Raw genomic sequence first — 11,287 nt, 5'->3', positions numbered from 1 at the left:
TAATTGTCAAACGACCCCGAGATTTAGCCCAGGCAGAGCTGAGCGGGGGACGCGGGGTTGCAGGGAGGCGACGGTAACGCCGGGCTGGCGGCAGTGCTGCGGGCGCCCGGGGAGGACTGACGGGAGGCGGCTCGGTCGCCGCGGCAGGGCCCGCTCCGTCTCCCCCGGCACAGCGGCAGAGCTCATCCCCCACCCCCAGATCGGTTCCCGAGAAGCGGTGGGGGAAGGAGAGAGGCGGCGGGAGAGCCTCACCTCCCTCCGCGACCGGGCGGGGGCAGCCCCTCGCGCCTCAGCCGCTGCCGCCGCTCCCAAATGGCGGCCCGCAGCGGGGCGGGCTCTATCGACAGCTCGGCGCTCCGCGCTCAGGCCGAGAGGCGGGGAGGAAGAGGACGGGAAAAGAAGGAGAGACAGGCGAAAGGGAAGGAGCCGAGTGCCGACAGGTCGATGGGCGGAGGATAAATGTCTCGCTGAGTGTGAGGCCGCCATTTTAGATGAGGAACGAAACGAACGGCGCCGAGTGGGACGAGAGCCCGGAGGGAGCCGCCGGGAGGGAGTGACATAGGTAGGAGCGGCGTTGGGCTGGTGAGCGGCAGACGACGAGGCAGGGAACGGGGGAGAGGAGGGCTCTCCCTCCTCCCCTTCGGCTCTGCCTTCCTCGGTGCTGGCGCCTGGAGCGGCGCCGGCTGCTCCCAGCGGCGGCTCAGCCCCGGGCGCGCTGACCCGGCCGCCGCTTCGGCCGTGAGGGAAACTAGCGCGGGGGAGGGCGGCCGCTCGCCCCCTGACAGGGACCGGGGGCGGAAGGAGGGCGAATCGGCCGTCTCCGTACCTGCGGGTCGCGGCTCATCGCGAAGCCCTTTGCGGTCGGATCGTTTAGTGCGCGCCGCCTCCCCTCCGCCGGGGCTGGGGCCGGGGCCAGCGTCCCTGCCGCTGGGCCGCCCTGTCCGCCGCGGGGCCCGGGCGGGGGCTCCCGCCTCGGGAGGAGAGGCTGCGCGGCGGCCGGGACCCGGGAAGGTGCCATAAAGCCCGGATCCGGCGTGTGTGTGTGTGTGTGTGCGTGTGCCTGAGGCCCGTCGCGGCGGCGGGTCAGGTGGGAGGGGAGGTGCGCCGGGGCCGCCGCCTGTCAGTGCCAGCGCCGAGCCCCGGGGCCGGAGCCGCTCCCCGGGGGGCTGGCGGGGGGGATGCGCGGCCGAGGCGGGCGTGCCCCGGGGCTGGGGCCCGGCCCGGCGCTGCGGCGGCCAGCGGGCGGGATGAGCAACGGGCATCCAGGAGCAAGCACCTGGAATAGTGCCCTGCTGGGGGGGGGGGATGCCCAGCGGTGGCTCCGCTTGGCTGCTGGCAGCTTTGTCCCTCCTGTGCTTCCAGCGGGGACTCCCTAGGCTCTCTGTTACTTTGATCTACTGTCTTCTGAACCGAGAACGGAAAATGCGTTAGCATAACTGAATGCGTTCTGCTTAGGCATTCTTCGGTTTGAGTTGCTTGCTTGATTTTTTTTCTCGACTTAGATTCAGTTTAAAAAAAGACATTTGAAAACTGGAGTAAGATTCTTTAGTTCCCAATTTTTTCTAAACTGTTACAACTTTGCCATGTATAAATGGTGTTACTTCAGAGCCAGGGCTCGAAGATTGTGCTGTTTCTGGACTCTTTTTATCTGCAGTCCAAATGTACACACAAATAACCTGCCCGTGCTAACAGCAGCACGTCTCTTGTCCATTGTTCGTCTTGCCTACGTCAGGCTAAATAATTTGTGTAGAGTTTTTTTTCCTTGTTAGCCTTTAAGTAACATCCATAAATACACAGACCTTACCTGGGACAATGAGACCTCAAAACCAGTTGTAGTGGAATTAGTACAGCACAGTGTGCGTTCTGGATGCAATTGTAGGTTGTTGTAGGTATGCAGAACAAGAGGGGTCTGTAATGGAGTAAAACTTAAGGTTCTTCAAAAAGTGAAGCCAACTTGAAATATCTGAAAACGGTTTTGTACAAAAGACTTTAAAAATGTCTTTTGTCTTAATGTTTCTGAAAACCACAGCTCCAAATATTGCCTAAAGGATCACTACACTGGGTAAAGCTAGCATATAATTTGAATGGACATGCTTATTCTTTAGGACATGTCTACAGTGTTGGTGCAGAAGAAAAGACCGAATTGGTGAACGTGAGAGTTAATTTCAGGCAGTTCAGTTAAATCTGTTCTGTGGACACTCATTCAGAATGGAAGTGGCTTTAAATTAGTTTGTCTTAATGAATATTTTCTGTAGATAAACCCTGAGGCTACAATTAATCATAAAAAAGGTATGAATCTGTATATATGTTCATGAAATGGGTGGCTGATTAATATGGTAAGCAATTTAATCTTAGATTATTAAATCAGATGTGAACTAGCTTACTTGGGTTGGAGCAGTGGTGCTTTCAGAAATCTGGAATGTGTTTTTTACATGGTTTGTTGCCATACTTAATATCTTCAGGACTGGACAACTTATTGTGCAACACTGCTGACTAACCTGCTTTGAAAGAAAATCTGGAAGTAGCAGAGAAAATATCTGGTTTTTTCCAAAGATGCTATAAAACTTTATTTTTTTCAGTTGAATGCCTTTGGTGTGTACATAAGACTTTCCATTTTTATTCTTTAACAACAACAAAGTCTATTCAAATTACATATGAAGTTACTGCTGTCTCAGGGCCTGAACTTACTACAACTTATTAATATAACTCATATTTTATAAGCCACAAACGTGACCCACGGAAATCATTGGTCAGCACTTTTGGTATGCTAAATCAGCACTAGTTTCTTCTGGGACATGTACTCCCCTCCTCCCCCAGCTTATTTATTTGGCTCCTTCACTGTTGGGAAACTAGAAGTTGAGGAAAAAACAATTTTCCTTGTTTTCTGTCTTTGAAAGCAGATTAAATTGAGATGATGAGAGCTGTTTGTTGCAAAATTTTTGTAGGAGATGGGAATTAAAAGCTGTTAGTTTGAGCTACTATGTATAAATAAGTCTAAAAATCAGTTAGTTTCAAATGCAGGAATTGTGCTGATAAATTCACTTCTGTGTTATGGATACAGAATGTTTACATTATTTTTATATTCCTAATAAAGTTATGAGAGCAAATGAACTAACAAAGTCTAGTTCAGTACAGATTTGTATTTGGGTCTCTGATCATCTCTGCTGCAAACATACTGTCTTTCTCTTCCATGACACCTTCACTCATTGTCTGTGCCACACTTTTGTAATACCTCTAGCACCCCTTGCGTCCCCATCTTCGATACTGCCATACTTAAACACCCTCCAGATTTTTTCTGCTCCTCCTCTCCCTCTATTCTTATGTTGCTTGTCTACCTTCTTGGCCTGCCAGCTAGGCAAGAGGGAGAGTTTTTCCTTGGTTTGGTTTCATCACGTGCTGATGTGCTGCTGCAGCTGGCACACCAAAGGTTTGTGCAGTGGTGCCCCGGCTGATGAAGAGGCCAGGAGAGTGAAGGATTCTTCTGTACTTTGGCTTCCTATTTCCATAGCCTGTGGGAATCCTGTACTCTTGATGCCTCTACCTAACTGTTTAGTTGAAATAAGCTAATATGTCCAAGAGTTGCTGGAGGAGAGGCAGAAGAACAGCTGGATGGCATCATCACATAAGACCAGTTGCCTAGGAAACAAGGGTAATATGTTTTTGTGTAGTTGAATTTCCAAAACTACCGTGCAAATTCAACTTTAAACAAATGAATAATTGAAAAGGATGATTGTTTTGCAAGAAGTAAATTCCTGGGCCATCTTGTAACTTAAAAATGCAGAAATGTAAAGACTGTGTGAAGAGAAATAGAAGTCAGCGTTCTATTTCTTGTAAAAGCATCAAATTGCATAAGTCAAAATTATCTTTATTTGGGGAAGTAACAAAAATAGTCAAAGCAAGATTTAAACTTGTGATTTAACTAAAATTTTAAGCATGGTAATTTAAGCACAATTTCAGTAAATTTCATATAACTTTAATTTGTAAACAAGCAGACATGTTTACATCTGCATTGTACTGATTTTGATTGATCTTGTGTAATTGCTTATGCAAAAACCTTCAGCATTTTCTGGAATGAAATATATCCATTGTGCATTGAATAAGGTTGTGGAAACATTTTGTCAGCTCTAGAAATTAGTTGAAAGAGGAGCTGATATAATACTAGGGAATCAGGTAAAAATGCTAGCTTTATGACAAATTAACAAGGTATTGTAGCAATGAACATGCATTAGCTCATGAGTTTTGAGACAGCATGAAGTACATACAACTTATTCTGTATGGGTAATCCAGATATGTATTTAGTGATGTTCCTAGTTTTTCTGAAAAGAAAGTCTGTTTTGGACACAGTTCTGTGAAGAATTCTCAGTGCTCTGTTGGCTCTTGCTGTGTACGCTATTTTTTTGTAAGCAACGATTTTTCTTTGAAAAGCAGCTGGCGCACGTTTATTCCTTTAGTGACTTGAATATTGTGTTTGTACTATAAATGTCATCTGTTTCACACAAAGTTGATTTTATTGCAGCAGTGTGTACTGACCTTCTACAGTTTAATAGAATATGGTCATCTTGTGTACTGGAATGCTGCAATGCATACAGTAGATGAGGATAAACAAAGTGCTGTTCTTGAGTGATTTGTAAATGAGTAAAGCATTTTCTTGGTAGACTTAAGCACTAAGAATTATAAGTGATAATTAATAAATAGAATATTTACATAAGTAAATATCCTTTTTTCAGGGTTGTAAGGGGCATAGTCAATATGATTGAATTATGTGTTTTCCAGAGGTTTTTGCTTGCTTATAGCGAATGACGAGCTTTTTAGAGCTAAGATTTTAATGTAGAAAAACTTTGGATTCGTGTAGAACAATACAGTGGCAAATGCAGGTCATTGGATTTGTTTGCAGTTGCAGGTGTGTCTGTGTTCTGTCCTTTCTCCTATGCATGTTCCAGACGTATCCTACACGCTTGCATAAATGAAGCAGAGCGGTAGCAGTTACATCAAAACTGATTGGTTTTAACTTCAAGCAAAAGAGTTTTAGAATTGCCTTGCAAATAATCTGTGTGTGTGGTGAGTGTGTAAGTGACTCTGCCCTGTTTTCTTTGCACTATCTGAAAATCTGCAAATGGGACCTGTATCTCCAGCTCTTCTGATATAAGCCCCTTTTTATGTTGTTGTTGTTCTCAGTTTCATTGCTCTGTGGAATCATTTCACTTGCTGTGTTGTGGCTCTCTGCAGATGTTGATTACGGTAGCGCTGCCTGTTTTCTTACTACTGCGTTACATTGCTTCATTTCGATTTTCAGCTTACGTTGCATACTTGCTATTGGTTTGACCCTAAAATGTTTCATTTCTGACAAACAGCTGACAAAAGGGTGTTAATTAATATTGCATTCCAATTGAAATACGTAGTATCGGTTAAGAGCAGTTGAGACATCTTGTATATTTTTAGTTCACAAGCTAGAGGGAGGTTGCTTCACTAACTTGCAGCTGGGTGTGGCATGGGGTTAACCATATTAATTAAAGCTGGCTCAGAGGTTTAGACTTTAAAAAATGGCTCAGAGCCCCCATTGTAGTCTTCTGTTACATAAATTTTTTCACTACGGAACAAGCTAGGGTTTTGAAAATGAGTGTTTTAGGAACAGCTAGCTGGAGGAGAGGCTAGCAAGAGGGAGATGGAAGGTAGTGCGCAAATAGAAGAAAGATGTCTTTAATGCCTTTGTCCCTTTGTAGGGCTAGCATTTAGGTATATCCTGAGAAACTTTAATATACGACTAATCTTCCCTTTTCTTTTTCTGTAATGTCTTTTATTTTGCTAGTCATTTGCTTCAAGTGTATGTCCTTGTCAACTCTATCAGTAATTTGAGCTAGTTTTCGCATATTCCACTTTCTTGTTCTATTCTCAGTCATTTAACTCTGTTGGCTCAAAGTCAGGTCATGCTTTCAATATTTTCTAGAGTGGCCTTTTCGGTCTATTAATGTAGAACAAAAGGCACGGCTCTCTCTTTACTTTCTTACTACCTGTGGAAGAGATTAAGTGTGTCTCCCCCACTGTTACTGCTTGTTGGACAAACAAGTAAATTATCATCCTTTTTGCTTTATTCTGTAATTTTCTCTGTGTTGATGAAACTACACGTGACACTGTACATAAGAGTATTGTGGTGAAACTGAAGGAAGCATAGTGAAACAGGTGAAGATACGTGTTCTCCCTTTTGTTTGCGTGGAATTGTTACAGAAATGTAGGAAGACAGAGGGATCGTCCTGCAAACTAATAGATCAAATGTAGGGAGGACCGTTAGACTGGAAGCTTAAATGGTGGCAATGTTGCTGGGAAGAAAAATACTAGTTAATAGTATTTTAACAATTTTTAAGAATTCCTAATTTATTGCTACCCAAAAAAATGCTAGTTACGTTATTCCCAAATGATTAGCATAGAAAATAAAATATTTTTATAAATTTCTTGTAAAAGAAAAAGCAAGGTAGATTTTTATTCCACTTAATGTGGAGATGAAAGGGCCTGCAATTACTTCTCTAGCTTCCAGTTGAAAAGGTGTATTTGATATATAGTAACAACTTGATTTTTTTTTTTAAACTTGTTTTAGAAACTGTTCTAAGTTTCACTGAAAGTTGATCCTATTTATGACATAGGATATGACTCCAATTTCAGATTCGATAAAACCTTTTTTTAGAATTCCAGAAGTTCAGAATTTATCTAGCAATTGTTAATGCCAAGATTAATGTCAGGTAAAAATTTTCCTTATTTTGAATAATTTCTGATAGAATTTCAATTCCTTCAGGTCTAATTATTTCATAAGCCCATTAAAATAACTTTTTTTTAACCAGTTCTTTATTTGGGTACATCTTTGTTGTAATTTTATGAGTTTTTTTCTAAAACCTGTATTGTACAACTCATGCATTAGGCATGGCAAATGTGTCTAAACTCTGTCTGCTTTTGAAGTTTCATAAGACCTATGTATATTTCTTCATATAGACACACAGTACTGGGGCCACTGTGTGCAAATAAGAAACACATTTTTTATTATGGCAGCACTTGCAAACTTAAGGAGAGTTAAATATGTTGATGATCATCCAGTTTTTCTTAAGACTGAGGGGAAAAAATGTAATAGTAACTGTGCAAGCTAAGTGACGTCCTGCTTTATTATAGTTTTCTTTTCCCTCCCTATCTCCCTCTCCAGTAACTTTTGAAAGCCGTATCCAATCAATACCGATCTGTAGGCATGAACAGGCAGAAACCTGTTTGTGGTGTTGAAGATGGGAGGATACTGGTTTCCCTTGTACCTAATTAGAAAGCTAAGCAATTTCAGTCATCTGTAAGTCAAACTGCTGGGTAAGGAGCATGAATTTCTTCTAGCAAAACAACATTTTGGTCTCCATTTGATCACTGGTCTAGCAGTTTTAAATGTTTGTGACGGTTGTTATCTTTATGTGGAAACATGGAGGAAAACCCATCTAGAGTTCAGGTTCTAGGGACTGGTTGTTCCAGGGTGGTTGGAGTTGAGGGGGTGCGTTTGCAGAAACGGGCCAAAACGGGTTCATTGGAGGATGGCACGTGCACAACTGCGAGAGAATGTAGTAAGCTAAGTAGCTTCCAGAGTGTGTTGCAGCCAAAAGAAACAACAAAGTGTGCAAGCCTCTAATTTTATGCTGACATTTAACAAAAAATAAACCATATTCTGAATTACATCATTCATCTGTGTACATCATTCATCTGCTTTAGAAGCAAGTTATAAAGCTTACAAAGGCAATAATAGCATGCTGAAACAAAGTGTTCATGTCAGAGTGATACAGTGGATTGATTTCAGCTGAAAGTGAGTTCCAGAGCTTACTCTTAGATTTCTCAAACCTTTTAAGTTGACTGTGTAACTTGTTCACTGGCAATCAAGAGGTTATAAAAAGAGAGCCAGCTGATGTTGCAATCTAAGCACTGGCCATATAGTGGAAAGACTCTCCTTTGGCATGTTCACTAGTGCTATTTTTACCTATTCCAGTAAGATCTGCCCTTGTGATGTTAAATTACAGAACGGTACCTGGAATTATTTTGTTTTACAGAAGTACTGTATGCTCTGAAGAAAATTTTCAATAAAATTATCAGGCAGATTGAGACTAAAATTGTCTTACATTTGAAAATCTTTTTTCTTCTGTCACTACAAATAATACTGCTGCTGTAAGATATTAATTCACTTTTGTTTGCATATTTTATGTCTGGCAGAGGATTTTTTTTAAATTTTGGTTTCCTTTGTATAGTGGATGTTTTGTCTTTCTGAGTTTCTCATGTGGAGACTTTAGATAGGCAATGTGATTTTTAAAGACAGGGAATTAACCAGTGTAGCGCAAGAATAAGTGTAATAGGAGGTTTTTGTCATAACTTCTAAAAAGCCTAGCTGGTTTTAATTAAATTTTAAGTTAATGGTTCCTTCACACAGTAGAAAATGAATTTAATATTTTTTTCTGGGAATAGATTTTCAGCACTGCCAGTGACAGAGTGCTGTATCTGCCATACCGATTGTAGTGAAAACTGGTGGAAACAGCAAGAATGCCATAACAGTGTAACAATGGGGTTCAGTTGTAGAAGTATCACATACAGAGTATCATACATGCAGATGTATGACCATCTGAATCACAGTGCTGAAATGTCTAACGTTTGTGATTAGGTAATCTTAAATACAATATTGTCCAGGTATATTTTCGAAAACCATCAACACCTAGTTCAAAAGTGACTTGACAGCACTGAAACACAAACCTATCATTTTAAAATTCTGTTTGTTTCAAACTCTTGTTCTGGTTATTTGTGCAATTAGGTGCATATTTGTAGCAGAATTTCTAATTTCTCAAAAGCAATGTTTTGACGCTGAAGTGTGATCAGTGATCAACTTGTGCGAGTTCAGCATTCCCCTTACAGAACACCTGCTTCCCTTGCTCCTTCTTTTACACTGTGGAGTGTCTCAGGTGGAAATCCTGCAAGTAGGCAAACTTCCTCCAGTACAGAGTCGTTTTCTTCTCCCTTGGCTTTGCCATTGTCTTAGGTGAACAATTCTACTTCTTAGGTTTAATTGAATCTCACATCTGCAATAACAGCTGGTATTTTTGTCAACTCGCTTCTTAAACCCTCCTTGTTGCCAGTTCTGTTAGCAAATGTTTTTACTGCTTTTTGTTTTTCATGTATCTCTTATCTGTCAAGAAAAATACATGTTTTTTATTCCCTTACAGCTATTACTTTGGTTGCAGGTAGAAATGTTGTACCTGCTGCTGCTTTAACCCATCAGACTTGTTTTATGCTATGACTTCTCGATCTGTATATGAGATTCCTTTTTTTCTTGTGGCTGATTTTACCATAAAAATGCTTTAGGTTTTCAGTCTATAAAACCTCTTCCCCTCCCCACCAGTTTTCTCTCCTTTTTTTCATTTAACATTATCCGTCATACTGACTGGATTAATTTTCTCAAAGTTTGTCCCAGACTCTCTTCAGCTCAGTTTTTGGCTCTTGTTTTCCTCAGGAACCGGTCTTTACAAATCTCTTGACCTCTTAGCTAAATGTGAGGATCATAACTGTATCCTTGTTTTTATCAGTTTGCTAATTGTCAATCTAGCTACTTTTAAAAAATAAAACCCCAACACTTCCCCCTTATGCCCCCATGCCTATATTGGTTCCTATGAGGATGTCTTTCTCTGGTCCTCTGTTTATTCTTATGGTTCTTATGATGGTTTTGATTTTCCTCATTTTTCTCTGCTTCTGGCCCCCACCTACTTTCTGGTCACGTCACTTTCCACACCTTATTCCTCAGTGATGTAATCTGTTAAAAATAAACAAACAAACACCACCTCCTCCACCTTGATTCAGTGTGGATTATTTCCTAAATATGTCGTTATTGCTGACTGGTTGTCTTCTGTTAGAACTAAAGATCTAGGCTTTTCCTCTGGTGTGCGAAAGGCAGCATTCCTTCCTCCCTTCTCCCCAGTCTCCCTGCTTATCTTTTTCCATGATGGAAACCATATTCACAATATTTTGTATGTCACATTCCTAAGTGTTTGTTGTAGAGAGGTATGCAAGTTAGTAAACAGGGTAAATGTACAGTTCAGACTGTAAGTAGGTTTTAGTTTTAAAACTACTAAGTGGCTCACGGTGGAGATCCCAAACCATTCTTCTGGTTTCTTGTTAGTCTTTGGGAGTTTGCTGTCTTGGGTAAAATCATTGCAGCACTCCCCCACCCCCACCTCCCCGGCTCTGTCCAGGAGAGAGGATACTTCTAACCAAAAGTGAGCTATCAAATAAGATCTCTTCTTGATTTTTTTTGTGTGTACTTTCTTGCATTTCATATAAAAACAGACTTGAGGAAGCTGGGACTGTTCAGCCTGGAGAAGAGAAAGCTGTGTGTGGGATCTTATCAATGTGTATAAATACACTGATGGGAGGGAATGAAGAGAACATCAGACTTCTCACTAGTGCCTAGTGACAGTGTGAGGGGCAATGAGCACAAATTAAAACACACAAATCTCCATCTGAACACGAGAACACACTTTTTTACTGTGAGGGTGATCAAACGCTGGAACATTTTGCACAGAGAGGCTGTGGAGTGTGTATTTGTGGAGATGCTCAAAACCTAACTGATGTGGTCCTGGGCAGCCTGCTGTAGCTGGCCCTGCTTGAGCAGGGGTTTGAACTAAATGATCTCAAGAGGTCCCTTTCAGCCCCAGTGACTCTGTGACTGTGTTGCATCTTTGCCTTCTCTAACTATCTCTGGAGGGGATTGGTTTAGGAATTGCTAATTAGGATGGGAACTTTGGGAAAGAAAGCATTTTGCCATTTACTATCTAGTGAATATTTTTGTGTATTTGACTTACACTTCTTTCTTTAACTAATCTGAGCTTCCAGTCTTTTAATCAAGAAGACTTCTTCAGCTTCCCTAGGAATTCGTGCTCTTACAGTTAGTGCTTATATGCAAGGTACAGATAGCCTTCAGAGGCTTAGCTTCTTATTACTTTCTTTTTTTTTGTTTGTTTTGGATCTGAGATTTGTCATAACATTTGTGAGTCATCAAGGTGTTTCTGTGTGTAAGTAAGGAACTGATGTCTGAGAAGAAAGTATTCACCTTGTACTTAATTTTTACTTTAGTGAGTTTTTAGCCATAAGAGATTTTTATGATGTTCTTGAATGAGATTATGTTGAGCTGGGATAGCATTTGGTTGTCATGCAGTCTGGCCTTACGCAGAGCATCTCATTACACTGAAATGTTGCATAAGATAATGAAAGGCTCGAAAGCCCTGAAAAATCTAACAGCAGA

The 11,287-nt window shown here is 41.6% G+C and overlaps 1 protein-coding gene across 2 annotated transcripts in view; it reads left to right on the top strand.

Moving 5' to 3' along the window:
• Window positions 1-360: 360 nt before the first annotated feature.
• Window positions 361-11,287, top strand: part of RAF1 (Raf-1 proto-oncogene, serine/threonine kinase) — a gene marked incomplete at its 3' end in the record, with an annotated part of 44,477 nt that continues 33,550 nt past the window's right edge. For both annotated transcript variants that reach the window (XM_082322094.1, XM_082322093.1), the window contains exon 1: window positions 361-562. The remainder of the gene's footprint in view (window positions 563-11,287) is intronic.

Source organism: Platalea leucorodia (genome assembly GCF_965183815.1).
Source record: "Platalea leucorodia genome assembly, chromosome: 9".
Classification (NCBI taxonomy): Eukaryota; Metazoa; Chordata; class Aves; order Pelecaniformes; family Threskiornithidae; genus Platalea; species Platalea leucorodia.
This window is presented reverse-complemented; position numbering and strand designations above follow the sequence as displayed.